Below are 16710 nucleotides of genomic sequence, written 5' to 3'. Positions count from 1 at the left end.
GCTGCTGAAATGTCAGCTTTAGTGAGAGGAATTAGCTGACACAGTTGGACAGCCAGAGGCTACTACCTGTCAGACACAGCAACTAGGTAGCTTTATATGCTCAACCTGAAGCTTTAAAATGATCTAATTGTTCAATAAAACAAGATCTCAACAAGGAAGGGCTGTCATGAATAAGCTATAAACTAATATTTGGTTTTTATAAGGCTTTAAAAATGTACAGAATTTTTTTCAATATTTATTTCGGGGCTTTTTTGCCTTTATTGTAGAAATAGGACATAGGAAATAGGATACAGCTTGAAACAGGGATGAGGTGCGACCTAACCACAAGGCCATCTGTGCCCCAATTTTTCATTTTCTAATGTGAGCATCTCACTTTTGGGCCAGCCTCAAGTAGCTACTAAAGAAACTTCAGTTTTAACACTTCCACTTCGCTACAAGAGAGCTTACACTGAGGTTGGAAAAAAAATTTTTACCACCACCACCCTGTCTGAGCCTGGCCCATCACATTAACTGTATTTATGGGCCAGAGTACAACTTAAACTGACATTTTTAAATAAGTTGGCTACTGCTGGCTGGGCAGAGTATGTCTTTTTGTATTTCAGCAGAACCACTTTGTCAAGAAACACACATGATTTGCAGCTATAAATATTTCTTTATCAACAGTTATTAATCAGCACATGCTGATATTAACAGCTCTCGGTGTGGCTGTTCTAGGATCCTCCTGCCCTTTCACAAGCCTGCGTGGAAAACATCAAGCAGGAACAGCACGCTCCTGCTCTTCCTACACTGATAAGGAAAGCCGTTGACAGAGAGAGAAGCAAAGAGAACCCTAGAGGCAGGCATCAATGACAACAGAATGGCATTGATTAAGTCAGAGGCAGAATAACGGAGGAGCTGGGGTGGAGGAGGGTTAAGAGAGCAGCAGAGCATAGTCAGGCAATAACAGTTAAAATATGGCAGCATGAGAGCGATTAGCTAACGGCGTGCTTCAAGCAAATCAGCTGACCATCAGCTGATGAAGGCTTGCGTGACATCAGCTGCCCTGACCAGGTTCTTGGTCATGGGCCACGTCAATCCCAGGCTCAGAGAGTAAATCTAGCATAGTTTACTGGTCAGTTTATAGATTTTAAAGCCTGAATAGTTTTTGGAAAGGAAGAAATCAATCTAGAAAATACAGAACCTTTTTTTTAAGTCAGTAAACTGATTAATATTCTATTGTTGCATTTGATGAACCATCATCAGAAAAAGTGTGTTTTCCAAGAAACAAAGAGTAAAAAGAACAAACCATCTGCAATTTAAATCCAGGTACTAAAAGAATTTAAAACACTTCTTAACAAGAAAGAATAAATTAAACACTACCATAATAATTTAGAAAATTGTAAACCTCTTGAACTGTATTGATAGAATAAATCCTGAACACCTCAACAGTCTTTACTCCTATCTTGAGCCCTCTTCCTCTTTTGTTTGCCAGAGCAAGAGCCATTTAACATCATAGCTCTTTTGGCAGACATGAGAAAGAAACATTTCTTGAGAAAACAATGAAATTAGCACATGTTGTTTTCTTGCTGTAGGCCTTGTGGATCTTCTGGAGACTTCCTCACTGAAGCTTAAATGTAAAATTGAGAGCTTTGGGGATGTAGAATTTTAGAGGGGTAAATTAAGACCTAGAGTCAGCTAAGGCATCAATTAAAAACCTTAACCCACTTAAAAAAAAATGAAAAAAAGAAACTTGTAAAAATCAGAAGACAAAAAACCTGACAAGTCAGGACCATTGGATCGTCATGTATTTGCTGTGACAGAAGTTAGACAGGTTTTTAACTCAGCACATCCTGTCCTTCTAAGTGAAAGATTCATGATGTCTTCTCACAGAGTAGAACTGACAGAATTACAATAAAGACCACATTTGGGGGCTTTTGTGGTCATGGGAATGCACAGCAGGTGTAGGTTACGTAATAATAATCCTATACTAACAGTTGTTAACAAGCCTCTAAAACCAGATGTTGACAGAACATCTTAAACAAGTCCCTTAAAATCAGCCTGTCAGGTCGTCATTATACAGCCTCACCATTATTCACTCACAGAGACATGGAGTCACTTTGGTTTTTGACCGGAGGCCTAACAGGAAGCCAATAATTTGACGACTATTTTCTGCATTTCTATGCTTTCACTCAGAGCTACTTAAAGAAACGCATAATGGGAAAGGTGGCTGTCATAATTAGCTTAAATGCTCTGCAACAAAGGGTACAGCGCCTTTAAAAGGTTTTCACCCCCTTAGATGTTTTACCCTTTTACTGATTTTATAATCAGTCATGGTCAATATAATTTGGCTTTTATTTTTTTAAACAAAAACTCCTTAATGTCAAAGTGAAAACTGAATTCTACAAAGGAATGTCAATTAAATCAAAATATGTGGTAAAATAAGTGACTGCATAAAAAATTACCTCTGTAGATGCACCTTTAGCTGCAATCACAACATTGAGTCTGTGTGGATAGGTCTCAACCAGGCTTGCATTTTACTCCATTTTTCTTTGCATAACTGCTCAAGCTCCATCAAATTTACACAGGGATCAGGTGTGAACAGAACTTTTCAAATCCAGCCATAAATTCTCTATTGGGTTGAGGTCTGGGCTTTGACCCAGTCACTCCAGAACACTAACCTTGTTGTCTTTAAACCATTTCTGTGGAGTTTTCACCGTATGCTTTGCATGATTGTCTTGCTGGGCAGTAAATCTTCTCCCAAGCCACAGGTTTTCCTCTGTTTTCTGTATTCATTTCACCCTCTATCATTCCAAGTCTTCCATGTCTGGCTGCCAAGAAGCATCCCTACAGCATAATGCTGCCACCACCACAACGCTTCAAAAAGCACCATTTTGTCTCATCGGACCAAAGAACTTTTTCCCCCTTGACCATGGAGTCTCCCACACACCTTAAGTCAAAATGCAATGAGCTATCTTCAGCTGCGGCCTTCTCTTTGCTACTCTTCCATAAAGCTTTGACTGATGAAGAACTGGGGCAACAGTTGTATGCAGAGTCTGTCAAATCTCAGCTGCTGAAGCTTGTAACTCCTTCAGAGAAGTCAAGCATCTTTGTGGCCTCTCTAACTAGTCTCAGTTTGTAAGAACGGCCTGATCGAGGCATTACATTTGCTATGTTCCTTCCATTTCTTGATGATTGATTTAACTAAACTCAGGGGGCTGTTCAGTCCTTTGGAAATGTTTTTATATCCATCTCCTGACTTTTAATTTTCAAAAACTTTTTCTCTGAGTTGCATGAAGTGTTCTGCTGTCTTCATGGTGTAATGGTAGCCAGGAATACTGATTAACCAGTGACTGGACCTTCCAGACACAGGTGTCTTTATACTACAATCACCTGAGGCACATTCACTGCACTCAGGCAATCCCCATTTCACTAACTATGAGATTAAAGGCACCAAATAGTTGGGCCCCTTTAGAATTAGTTCAGTCACTTTAAAGGGGGTGAATATTGGTGCAATCACTTATGTTATGTTACATTTTTTTCATTTTAATTTGCATTACTTTGTAAAAATCTTTTTTTTTTTTTTTTTTGGTCAAAAAGCCAAATTATTTAATCGTGCTGTACTATCTGTGTGCTTCTTTTCCCTTTCACTTATCTTGTTCAACTTTTTTCCCTTCTGGCCCAGCTTGTTAGTTTAGATAGATTTGTAACTACAGTAACCTTCCTTTCTTTCTTTACCATTTTGTTTTGATCAAACAGTACATTGAAGCTCTTAATGATGTGAGTGCTGATATTACACACAAATAGAGTGAGGGGAGTAGATTGAATCTGGTGTGAATAATGAATCTTCAGGACACTGTTATGTGCATAGACCTGTTTGTCATAATCCCTGAGGAGCACTCGTCCTAATAAAAAACGTGCTTTATGCTACAGGTCATGATTGTGTGAGAGAATAATAACTGTGACTGAAATGGAAAGTAGAAGTAAAGTTCTCAAAAAAAGACTGTTTAACAGTGAAACTAAACATCTCAAAGGATCATGTGTGTTGTGCATCATGGTTGTGTAGATTAACAGCCTCAGGTAAATATGAGCTGCTGTGATTCCCCCTCCCTCTTCACATTTCCCACTTTCTGTACATTGTGTACAGTACCTCCTTTATTATGTCAGTCTATACGGGGCTTTGGAATGTTCCTGAATACACAACATGAAAAACTACTTATACGGACAGGTTTCCCTCTGAACAAATCCCCTTAATAGAGCACCAAAAGTTATTCATATGTAGTAAATTTAAAGCTAAGAAAACTTTTTTAAAGTAGTGACTAAGTTGAATGTTGCAAGTCAATCTTTTGATACTTGTTTTCAATCAATTCAATATAGACATGGCATCAATCTTTAGTAGACCACATCCTGGTACTTTTAGTCGTCATTATGGACTTTCAGGAATCCAATAGAGGGTTACTTGTAGCCTGTTGACCTCTGGAAGGCATTCAAGCTCCACTTTGCCCCACTTGCACTCAACCAGCTAATGTCTGCCCTATATTCTGGTACAGAGAGTGTTGTGAAGTGAGGTGGCTCCATCTCTGACTTCTTCCCAGTAGATTCTGGGGTGAGACAAGAGTGCGTCTTAGCCTCCTACGCTCTTCAGTTCCTTTATAGACTGGATAACAGGGAGAGTAACGGGTAGAAAACTGGTGTGTTGTTTGGTGATATCTACATCACCAATCTTGACTTTGCTGATGACGCTGTGATCCCTGTGGCAACTGCTGATGTCCTCGCAGGGGCTCTTAAATCGCTGAGTGAGGAGGCTGAACTGTTTGAATTATGCGCATCCTGGGCTAAAAACACAGATCCAGGCATTGGGGATGCCTTGGATGCTGCCATTGAATCTGTGTCTGTGAACTGTGAGAGTAGCTCTCCTATCTTGGCAGCATACTCCAACGATCTGGTAAATATGAGGCTGAGATTATCTTTCTGTCCTTGGTCCTCCCGGTCATACTCTACTCTTTTGAGGCCTGGATGCTGACTACCACTTTGTGACAACTTCTCTTCAGTGCATTTTTTTGAGTATTGTTGGCAAGACCAAGTTTCTAATGCTGACACGTTCAGGAGAGCGAGATGGCAAGGGTCAGCTGCTGAATATAGAAGCAGCAGCTGCACTTCTATTGGCACCTTGCATGCTCTCTAATCCAGCTCACCACATACTGGGTGCTCAGGACCCATTGGGTTAGACCAGGCCTCGGGGACAACCGTGTGCATCATGGATAGACCAGCTGGAAAGACACCAGGAGATGTGACATAGATCTGGCCCAGGGCCCAGGGTTGACACAGCAAAGTGTCGAGCCAACATATACTCCCATACCTGACCTGACACAGCTTCAAGCCTGTCAAATGTAATCATGTAATTATTTGTAACCTATGAGTAGATCTTGTACTGATATTTAGTTTGAAAACTTACTTCACCATATTGAGAGAACATCTCTAACTAAATTGACAAAACACATTACCTGAGTAAAGTGAGAAAGCCTCAGCAGTTGCTGCTTCGCTTAGCTACATTTGCCAAAGATCACATTTGCTAAAGCTGACGTTGCTAAAGCTTATGTCACTAAAACCCACATTGCTAAAGCTAACTTAGCAATAGTTAACATAGATATGTAGGTAATGTAGTTATGTAGCTAACCCTGCTAAAGCTAAGCTTACAAGCCAAGCAAAAATGTAAACTACGAAGGTACGTTATCTATATAGCTATGTTAGCTTTAGCTACATTTGCTATAACTCACATTTCTGAAGCTAACTTAACTACACTGGCTTATGTAGTAACATTGGTTAACATTTAGCATGCCTTCCTTATAATTAAGGAAATAAATGAGCAGGAAATAGGCTTATGTGTGGACCTCCAACTGACAGAATATTTCTTATTATTTAGCTGCTAGTTGTGTTTGCTGGTGATGCTGTTTATATGTGTGAGCGAGATCATGAGAGCGATTTTGCCACTGTTTGTAGCTATACCAAAAACGTATAAATTCGGACTAATCTTATATATAGAGAGACTCCTGCACATATAAAATAGCACCCTATGAAGCGCCCAAATAAGAGAACTGTGAAGCCATACTGTGCTGCGTAGATTTACATTAAAAATACAAATAAAGCAACAGGTTATTGACAGGTACATCAGCTTTAGATTTAGTTTAATAATTACTTGCGCATATGTTTTTGAAGATTTAAGTTTATATGAAAGTCAGCGTTAATAGTATACTTGGATGTTTTTCTCTTTCCATAGATTTAAAAGCTCGGGTTGGCTCAGTCTTAATAACTCCTTTCCTCCTTCAGCTGACATTTCCTATAAACACCATAAAAACATGCCTGTTGTGAATCCCTGAGGCCAGGAAAATGTGTTTTGATCATTTAAAACTATAGTGGAGGGTCATTAAAGCAAACAGTAACATGCAGACAAACTGTGCACATGCTATAAAATGTTTTACTGAGATAAAACTGTAAAATAATCTTCAAATGAAACCATGTCTTTTCACGTTTTATAGCTGACATACCTAAGATGTCTGTGCATGCAGCAGGAGTTGAAAGTTTAGTTTCACCAACACAAACAGTACAGTTGGGACATGTGTGAATGTTGTTTTGGAGCTCTAGACACATGATCATCATGTATTCACAATATTTATTTATTCATTAATTCATTAAATCAAGACTAAAAGTCCTGTAACAACATTGTTAATAAAAATCAAATGGAAATATTGTGGTTTAAGATTTATAGTAAGATTATATGTGTTGGTTTTATAATTAATGTTGTTATTTCAAAGTATTTTTGTAAATCTGGTCTAAAGTTGATTTAGTTGAGATTTAGTAAGATTTTATTTTGAAGTTAAACACTGTCAATACTGCTTATTTTCAAATGTGGAATAATCTGTTGGCTTGGTTTTTGCTCTGATATGCATTGCTATCTGAGAGAACTTCTACAGTATAAAGAGTTGTGTGCCTTTCCAAATCATGTCCAACCAATTTAATTTTCCACAGGGAACTCCCATCTAGGTGTAGAAACATCTCAGAAAAGATCCAGAGAAGCAGGAGGAACCTGAGCTAAATTTTTATGTGTTTTTGAGAGGGGCCTGAATACTTATGTCAGTACGATTTCTCAGTTTTTATTTTTCTTAAATTTGCAAAAACTTCTAAAATGTAGTTTTTACTTTGTTATGACGGGGTACTGAGTTTATATTAATGAGAATAAAAAGGTTTTTATTTTGACTGTAGAATCAGGCTGCAGCATGAGAAAATCAAACAAAGCGAAGGGGTTCTGAATGAAGTGTACTACAGAGCTCATTCTTAGCAAGATAAGAAATACTGGGCTTAAGGTAAAGAACAAGCAAGGTTACAATATTTGGGGGGTTTCCTAAGTTTTTATGGTATTTATTAGGTTTTCATTTTTGTTTCTAAATTCAGTTTAGTGGGTTTTTGTTGTTGTTGTTGTTTGAGGGGCTGCATGACGGTGCTGGGGTTAGTGCAGCTGCCTCACAGCAAAAGGTTCCTGGTTCACTTTTCGGTCAGGGCTTTTCTTTGTACCTCCTCCTCCTCCCTCCTCCCACCACCAAAGATATGCTTGTTAGGTTAATTGGTGACTCTGTGGCCGCAGGTGTGAATGTGAGCATTGTCTGTCTCTATATGTCAGCCCTGTGATTGACCAGGGTGTACAAACCCCAACGGGATAAGTGGAATAGAAGATGGATGGTTGTTTGTTTGTTGGTTTAATGTGGTTTAGATTTTGCAAAAATGTTTAGTTGTAGTTTAGATTTTATGAGTTTAAGTGTAAGTTATATTTTTTTCAGTAATATGAGATACTTTTCAGGGGTGAGACCCAAAGGGACCAGAAAAAGTAAAAACCATACAATTTAAATATAAATTTAAATGAACTACCTTTCACTTTTCATTTTATTTATTCAAATGCGATGTTTAAAAACAACTCAAGACTTAAAATGACCATTGTGTGATGTCTTCTTCACTTAAATCAGGTCATTTTACACTACCTATGCTTTGGTGTATGTCAGTCAGTATGCCTGTGCAAAAGACTTAACGTCCCTGTGAAGTAAAATCCAAAATTTGTGTCTTAACTCACTAGATATGTTGGAATAAAATCGCTGTAAATATTGAAAAAAAAAAATCTGTGACTGATTTTTTTAGTTTAGATCATTAGAAAGTTTTTCACCTCTTTCATGGCTTGGTTTTGAGCAGGGCAAAACTTTAAGCCCATGACATCATCAGTCTTGATGGGTAACGAGAGGATCATGTTTCTTGTGAGTGTGTCTTCAGCTAATTCAACAGACGCCCACATCATTTTAGAGCAGCTTTTACTGCCTCATTTTTCAAGATTTTGAGGCTTAATTTTATAAACTTAGAGATGTTTTTCATGACTGAAATTTGGCCTGATAGTTGAGAACACAGTGGCCTGTCATACAACAAACCTGAACTAAAGATTTTCTAACCAGTTAAGGCCGGCCACACACTACAGGGTTTTAAGCCTGATTTTAGCCAAGATTTGACTCCCCCAACAATTGTGGGGCATATACCGACTGGAGCCTCATCGCAAACAATTATTTGTCTGAGTAGTCTGCATGTGTGGAGTGTCAACACAATTCATTTACTGCTCCAAATCGCATCGTAACCTCCCAAACCCTGAATCGTAAATATCAAACATGTTTGATATTTACGATTCTAGGTCGTAGTGTTGCTGATGGAGTACCCACAACAACCAATGAGAGCGAGCAGACCGGGTAGCATCACAGCCAAATCATATGTACTTTCACCACTCACAACCATGAACACGACTTTAACTTAATTTCAGGCATGATTTCATCCCGAGTCTTTCCCTTGTATTATGATTTTTGCTTCACCTGTAACGCATGCCAGGACAGCCTGTTGTGGAGAGACAGCGAAACAGTATCGACAAATATCTGTGTTTTGGTTTTTTTTCTGAAGACACGTGATCACACGAGGTCATAGGCAGGTCGGCAGGTGTGTGGTCTCCAGTGATCTGGCAGTCTGGCTGAGTCGTCTAGTGTGTGCGTTCAGAGGATTAAAGATGAAATCTTTGGAAATTGTCCTGAAGTCTGTGGTCTCTCACAGTTTAAAATTTGTTCCAGATTTAAAAAATCATCTAGTGTGTGGCCAGCCTTACATTGACATTTTAATAAGTATATTTTGGGTATACTTTTATTTCAAATCATTATTTTATTTTCAGTTCACTAAAAGGATTTTTACATTGTAGCTTTACATATTTCTTTAGTTTTAGTTATCTATCATATAACCTTGAATACAAGCATCACTCATTTGTACCTAAGTACAGCACTTAAGGTAAAAGGTAATCTTGCCATATCAATCTCTGCCCATTAGGGGCCAAATCTGAGCACTGATGACAACAGTCATACCTCCAAACCAAAGGATGTTTGGACGAGAGGCGAAGTACTGCTCAGTTATCAGATAGTAAACCAAGAAGGGCAGATGGACCATAGCTTCTTGCCTTAGGGAAGGGTTTTACAGAGTGTGTGTGTGGGATGAGAGGGGTTGGCCGCATTCTACCTGCCCGCCTATGGATCTGGAGGTGTACAGGTCATGGAGAGATAATAGATTGCAGCTAGTCACCCTTTCTGAAGAGGTGATGAAAGCTGTAGTCTGCTCCTGTCCTTAAAAGATGTGCTGTACTTAAGTTTGAATTATTGTAGGCGTACCTGTAGGTGTAGACTAAAGCACAAGAACCTACCAATTAAAAGGAGCACATAAATTTCAATATACATTCCAGGTGATGCTTTTTGTCACCAGAAAGGTGGAGGAACAGTGGCCTGTGAGAATTGTGATTTCTTCTTTTAAAGCATGAAGGTGATTGTTTGGTATTTTGGGAGAAGGACTGACAAAGAAGTCTTATTATCATCATCATCATTTTTTATTATTGAATCAAACCAATATATTGCTTTTGTCAATGAGGCTTTTGTATGTTTATTTGAGTCGTCCTGTACTAAAATAATGAGCCTTAATTTGTAAATTAAGAGCTAGATTTAGCCCAGGATACTCTTCAAGAAAGGATTTCTGATCTCACTGAGGTTTTCCCAGTAAAATGAAGGTTAAATTATAATGAAAAAAACTTGATTTATCATACTTTGCTGAAATGTTGCTGTGAAAACAAACTAATGTCTGAGTGTAAATTATACTAACATAAATACTATGGTCAGTGCTATTATCAGTGCTTCCTGTGATTGGACAAACTCACAGCATCGACTTAAAAACACTGCTGGGTGAAAGAAAAATGAAACCGATTTTCTAAATATGTCATGTTACTTTTATACATTGGCTCAACCAAACTTGATACAGAAATTTTGTACATAAAAGCTGTGAATGTAGAACCTTGACCTAGAGAGCTGACCTGCACTAGCAGAGTCAGGTCATGACCTCTGGTGCTTGGGTTTGTAATTGACCTGACAGTGAATCCTAAGGGGCATCAGTCCATCGGTGTTGGGTCAGATGTCCTGGAGAGCGGTAAAGAAAACCTTCTCAACATTTCATATGTCACTCCTATCTAAATTTATTGCCCTTTTTACAGAAACTATGAAAACACAAAGTTTCACAAGAACCGGCTCATCATAGAGAACTTGTTTTGCTCATAGCTTGTTTACATCTTCTTAAAAAATTTAGCCTCAGGAAAAACTCATCAAGTCTCACAGTGAAGAATGTCCAGAAAAGCACCAGACTTCACCTGCAGGTCCACTAAAACTGGTTTTTATAGCTCCAAGCTGTCTCACGTGTATGTGGACTAGTTTTAAGTCAAGATGTCTCGGCTTTGAACAAAACCCTCAGGACTTGTCAATCACTCAGCTATTTCATAATGCTTTCAAAGAACTGAATGTGTACTTTTAAAGAGAATTAAATTAAAACTAAGACTTATCAATGATAACAGTACACAGATAACACTTGCTTTCACCTGATCATCTTTCCTGTCTCATTTAACCAAATCTATGATTTGCAGAGGTTGATTCTGGATGCATGTGACATAAAAAGGCCAAAATGTCAGGGGTTTCTAAATTATGGTCTGTGGGCCAAATGTGACTCACTGGTCCTCAGGAAATTTTTAAATCCAAATAAAATGGCTTGCATTAAAGCATGAAGATTGTGCTTGTCTGTTTTGTTCCTCTTAGTTCTGACACTGAGAGTTGATTCTGGTTTAATACTTTTAAAAAATAGAAGAATTTTGTTGAGACAGTATTTAACAGTAGATGATAAACATTGCCAAACAAAATAATAATGATATTTCAATTCATGATGCCCTGATGAGTAAAGACATTACAGCTGCAAGAATCGCACTCATTCGCTCGCTATCTGCTCCTTCTTAAAGTCTAATTTATAAAGTGAATCAGGCTAAACATTTAACCAATGACCCAATAAAGTTTGTCAGTTTTAAGCCGTTTGCTCTTGTTTTGTGTCTGAATATGGAGATGGAGCATCAGTGTTTTCTCTCTCTGCAGAACAGAGCATCATTCTCATCCTCACCAGGGGTGGATCCAGTGATTCAAGGGCTGACCAGGGCCCCCCTGGATCTGATTGGCCACCTCTAAGTTCTTAACAATAATTGCCATATTATCTTAACTGTCATCAGTGGGAAGCTATGATGGCCAGGGGTTTTAAACCTTTTCAGCCCATGAACCCAAAAATAAAAGAGCCAGAGACCGGGACCCCACTGAAGGTGGTTGAAGCATTGTTGAACATAGCCATGCACACTGAAGATTAGTTGTGTGCAGACTTATATTTTAAGGAATTTTTAAACACTACCTTGATTTCAGCATAAATCCCACCAAATTACCATGTTTTATTTTACATTTGACTGATTTGTTGCTTATATTAAAAAAAAAAAAAAAAGGTAAAATATGTCATTTGAAATCGTTTTAGAATATGCTTTGTTTTGTTGTAAGGCATCTGTCAACTCCCTTTCAGTGTCCAGTGACCCTCAGAGGAGTCCCAACCCCCACATTGAGTAACATTAATGTAGGCTATTTTATTCTTTAATCCTCTAAGACCATCATTTTTGTATGACAAGAAGAGACACAGGTTGCATAAAGTTAAATATCTTTGGAACCAAAAATCATAGCCACTTAGTTTTTCCTCTGGAAGATCTCCATTTTGCCATTCCAGTAGCCATGCCTTCAGCCATAATGGATGCCTTTCTAGCAAGCCTGGAACTTGGGTGACTTTCCATGGTCTTTGAGGATTAAAGTCACTCCAACACTGAACAATTTTTAATCCATTCTTTGATCCATTTTTGGATCATTTCTGAAACTAGCAGCTAATGCTATCCGCTGTATTAGCCTGCGTTGTGACAGGTTGTGACAACCAATAGCAGGTTGTTCTATATTCATGCTATTGGTTGTCAAACTGTGCATGTCTTCACACTTACATCATGCAGGAGAATGGCCTGAATAGCTCATAATGGAAAAAAGAGATAGCAAGCCTATGATGTGACCCTTTGTAGTCACATTTACATGGACACTTTTATTACAATCTGATTGAAATCAACCCAATTAAATGTTTTGGGTCAAGCATTTACATTGTGTGTGATCGGGTATTTATCTGTGCCCGTTTTTTTTTTTTTTTTTGTTTGTTTTTTTGTTTTTAAGGTTTATTTTTTGGGCATTTTTGTGCCTTTATTTGATCTAGAGGAGGACAGTGGACAGAGTGAGAAACAGGGACGAGAGCAGGGGAGAGACATGTGGTAAAGAGCCTCAGGCTGGATTCGAACCCTAGTCGCCTGCGTACATGGGGCGTGCCTTAACCACTCGGCCACCTGCATTTTTAATCGGAACAGCGGCCACCGAGTCAGTTGTCACCACTAGCAACCATAAATCATGTGACACACAGGTCACATGATTTATGGTTGTTGCTATTGGTTTCCAGTGGTATAAAGTCGAGCTGCTCCGTTATTTCTCCTTCCCCCATTGAGGCCGACATCCCCTGAGTCTTGGCTTCTCCACTATCGCCGTTTGAGTGAGTTGGTCTAATGCCCTGTTTCTGCTGGCAAGAACGGCTCCCGACAATACATCACCAGGCAGTTACGTCAAGACGAAGAGCAAGTGTAGAAAGAAAGTGTCAGATCAATCGGGTGAAGGTGTTTACATGGAAGAATTTTCCCTCTGATCAGGTTGTGAAAAGGTGTGGACCACCCCTCTGCAACCCATTAGATTTTTAATCAGATGGGGCTTGATCGGGTTGATTTAGGTGTTTACATGCAGCATTTCTAATCAGGTTGAGGGTTTCACCCGATTAGAAGTGTCCATGTAAACGCAGCTAGTGTCACTGCAGACAGGAATGCTTTGAATAATAGCGCAAATAGAGCTAAAACAAAGAAGTGCAGGACCTTTTTTAATAAAAATGTGATCATTTTCTCACAGAATGATTACGTTTTTCACACAGTGGTCCCCAAGAGATGGGAGAACACTTTTTTGTTTGTTTGTTTGTTTGTTTTACAAAAAACCTGTTACTCATAAATGTTTGCTGTGTGTCACACTTAGAAAACTTTTTTGATATCTGTTTAGTTTTTCTTTTTTCTTTATAGTCCCATAACTTTTAGAAACTTGAGTGACATTAATGCAGCACACATATTCTGAAAGCCCAGGCTGTCCTGAAAAAAGGGTGTTTAAAGCTTGCCTCTACACCACATGGTCAATGTTTTATAAGCTTTTTAAGACAATAAGTCCAGGTGAGACAAAATGGCTGAAAAATAGCTTAAGACTCAGAGGTTAAGAAAATTCAAATTTTCAAACATATCTTAACCAAACTGAATTGGTTTGGCATACTTTAATACACTGAATGCCAGGCTTATCAGAGCTGCCTATGGCCCTCAGTTGAAAAAGGTTTGGACACTCATGAAATTAAGACATTTTTTAATTAGTCTGAAAGAAGTATCTACTCTATTTTGCTATCAAATCTGCAAAAAATAAAGATCCAAAAAGGTTTAAAAAAAAAAAAAAAGGTTATGGTAGCCACTAGCTGTCTGATTTAAACACATTTCTACAACTGCAACCATGAAAGTCAGGCACTAATTACACTGTGGCTCAACATTAGCTAAACATGATTCCGAGAATGCATGCAGCTGCCCCGTCATTTTAAGATATGTTATCAGCCTGGTTTCACAGGTGTCTGACAACCTGTCTATCACTTTGATCTGGACTGAAATAACCTGAAAAAGAGGCTGCACATTTTATATAATCCATTTTAAGTCACGTAAAAATCTAAGGAAATTCCAGTGGTGGTGCTGGGATGTGTAGTTCTTTGCAGCTTGTTACATTTGAAGGTGTTTTTGGAATTACATGGTCTCTGAATTTGTAGCCTGGTTGTCCTCTTTGACATTGTTTGGGCCCCTCAGTATGTTTAAACTTGTGATTTACTACAAATGTACAAAAACAAGGACAAAAAAGTTGGAGGTTGCTTAAACATTAATCTTCAGGGTACATTAATATGATAAAAATAACTGTTCAATGCTGAGTAGGTGCAGAGGACGTTTTTCTCATATGATTATTGACTACATTCTCTGCAAAAATAACGGCATTCCTCTCACCTGCAAAGACAAAACATGAAGTTCTTAACAGTAAAAAGTATTTCAGAACCCTACCTTTCTCAGTAACTGTAAACACTGTTTACCAGCTGTGATCATCAAGGTGTTAGGGTTTTTACGTGAGCACGCTGTCAAGCTGTTGTCAGTCTGTAGGTCAGTGCACACCTGTACACATATCTGCAGATATGCACACGTGTACATATCTTTCTGGAAGATATTTTGGCCAAAGGACTGTCTTTGGGGCAAGTTCCTCCTAAACAGAGTGTAAACCACGATGCTTAAGGCGAGCTTTTCATCTGAACTTTTCTCACATTACTCAAACTGTGCGTCAAGAAAAGAACGAAATGAATGCAGGAGAGATTAAGGACAACTGAAAATATTTATGGTATTTCATTACAGAAAACAACTGGGTCCATACTGTGCACTTTTGGTGACAGTAAATTTTCTTTGTAAAGAACTTTTAAACCAACAAAAGTGCTTTAGTGCACCAGTGAAATCACAAAGTACAGACAAGAAGATATTATAAATTTAGCAGAGTTTGATGTTCTGGAACAGAGTTTCAGTGGTTTGTGGCTGACAACTAGTATACAGTATATTGACAGTCTAGGAGGCTGCGTTATATGGACCATTTGTAGATGTGCTAGGGGTGAGAAAAGCCCATGATAAGAGAGTTTCAGTTTCAGTAATCTTTGAGTAATGATTAAAGCGAGTTCTCAAGTCAGTTGTGTTTAGCTTTTAGCAAGGGTTTGATTTTAACTATATTTCTTAATTAAAAGAATCAGAGCTGATTAAGATTGGTATTAAAAGGGTAAATTTTCAAATTTTCTGCTGCTTCTCTCCCTGCCCCAGGCTTGAAGGGCAGAGGGATCCCAAAACATTCATATGATTAACTGCAATCAGTTCAAATTTAGAACTGTTGGTAAAGAAAAACTATTAATAACCACACATAATGTGTGTTTCTTAATAAAGTGGTCCTAATTGAGCCAAAGTTATTGTATTGTTATGGTAGTTATGTGTGGTTGTATATATTCCCACGACACACCAGTGTGCCTTACCACACCATTTGAGAACCACTGATAATGAATAAGGGACTGGAAGGAAGCAGTATGAATAATGAGTGAAAATCAGTTTATCAAGATTCTTGGTGAAACCCTTCTATGCAGTCATTATTACTCCTGCTTCCACTTAACCTACAGCTTTAACCAATAATTGTGAAAAGATAAAAAACACAGCATGAGTTATGTGAGAAAACTCACAATAAAAGCCAGTTTTGAGTCAGAGCATCTTTACAAAGCAAGAATTTGCCCCAAAGCCACTCTTAGGTCCATAACAGCTCACAGCAAAGAATTTCCGCAGATGTGTGTTGACATGTCAGGGGCCAACAGTAGAAAAATATAGCCTTTGTCACCTCTCTGTGCATGTTTGTGGTTTTAACTTTGGGAGAAAGCATAAGAAGAATATTACCTGAGATCTAATATGAGATATTTGTATATGCTGGCTTATCCTATAGGATCTTTAGAAGGACAAAGGTGTCCCTTTTGTGCTGAAAGCATCATCACACCACTTTTTCCAGCCTGACAAAGGAACACCCTCTACTTTATGTAACACATGGAGATTTGCATACAGTACTGCAGCAATACAAGTTAAGGGGACACTGTTCCAAATCCCTTTGGCGTGTATAACGAGTCTAGACACATTTTCCCCACGGGCAACTGTAGAGCTAATGTGGAGAAAAAACTAAAAACAACAAAAATCTCAAAAAAGGAAGATAAAGAAAAGAGAACATGATGAGAGAGTAATTGTCTTGTGTCAGGTTGAAGAGGAACACATTGTTCCTGCAGCAGGTTTACACATTACACTCACATCAGTGCTTGTAGGTTCTCACATGCATTGTATGTGCTGAGAGAACTCCTTCAACATTGTCAGTAGTTTGCAAAAGCCCATAATCATCATCACAAAAGGGGGTGAGCACTATAAAATCTGTACTGCTGTTTCTTTAATATGGCCCCTCATAGATATTCCATATGAGAGGACTGTTTTTTTCCACTCACAATGTTTGAATTGAAAAAACACCACCCTTGAGTTGTGTGAAAGCTGGTGAAAGCATGCGGCGTAGAGCTTTTCCAGCCTGAATCAACTAA

Source organism: Cheilinus undulatus, linkage group 12 (assembly GCF_018320785.1).
Source record: "Cheilinus undulatus linkage group 12, ASM1832078v1, whole genome shotgun sequence".
NCBI classification, from domain to species: Eukaryota; Metazoa; Chordata; class Actinopteri; order Labriformes; family Labridae; genus Cheilinus; species Cheilinus undulatus.
Note: the sequence above shows the minus strand (reverse complement) of the source record.